Here is a 723-nt window from a genome sequence, read left to right as displayed (position 1 = left end):
ACATGTAGTGGCAATCATGCACAACACATCCCACAAGTAAAACGCACACGTCCTCAACAAACACGCATCAACACTCCCTGGACTGGGCATCAAAGTCCAGCATCTCTCCCACTCCTTCGACCGATTCAGGTGGTATGAACTCCGCAACAAGTGACTCATGTGGAGTGAGCTCTTCCTTCTCTGGTGCAGGCCCACCGCCAGTCACCAGAGTCAAGTTGTAATTTGAGGCAGGCTTAGCCTTAGCGCTGCGTTTGAGGTCATTCCAACGCTTTTTGCACTCTTGCGCCGTGCGCACCTCATGGCCGAATGAACTGACATGTTCCGCAACATGCTTCCAGTGGGTGTCACGGTGGGCAGCCGTAGTCTGACTATTGGCACCCACTACCATGTCACGGCTGTGGCCCTGCACGTCGTCCACGAGGAAGTCCAGTTCCTGCTTGCAGAAAGGCTTCTTCCTCGAAGTGCAGGAGGTCGTGGCTGTGTGTGGGGTCCCAGCCTGTGCTGCAGGTGCAACCTTCCTCCTCTTGGACTGTGGCGCAGACCCTGGCTGGCTAATGGCGCCCTGACCAGTATGGCCAGTGGGTTCAGTGGATTGAGCTAAGGGAGTGGCAGGTGGAGGGACGACCAAAGGCCTGACTTGTGTGAGTGGCAGCTGGGTGCCCTCTAATGGACCCTGCGCAGCAACATCCGCTGTGGCAGGGTCATTGACCGCAACGGTCCTGG

This window comes from Ambystoma mexicanum, chromosome 3p, assembly GCF_040938575.1.
Source record: "Ambystoma mexicanum isolate Mex_15411 chromosome 3p, UKY_AmexF1_1, whole genome shotgun sequence".
NCBI classification, from domain to species: domain Eukaryota; kingdom Metazoa; phylum Chordata; class Amphibia; order Caudata; family Ambystomatidae; genus Ambystoma; species Ambystoma mexicanum.
This window is presented reverse-complemented; position numbering follows the sequence as displayed.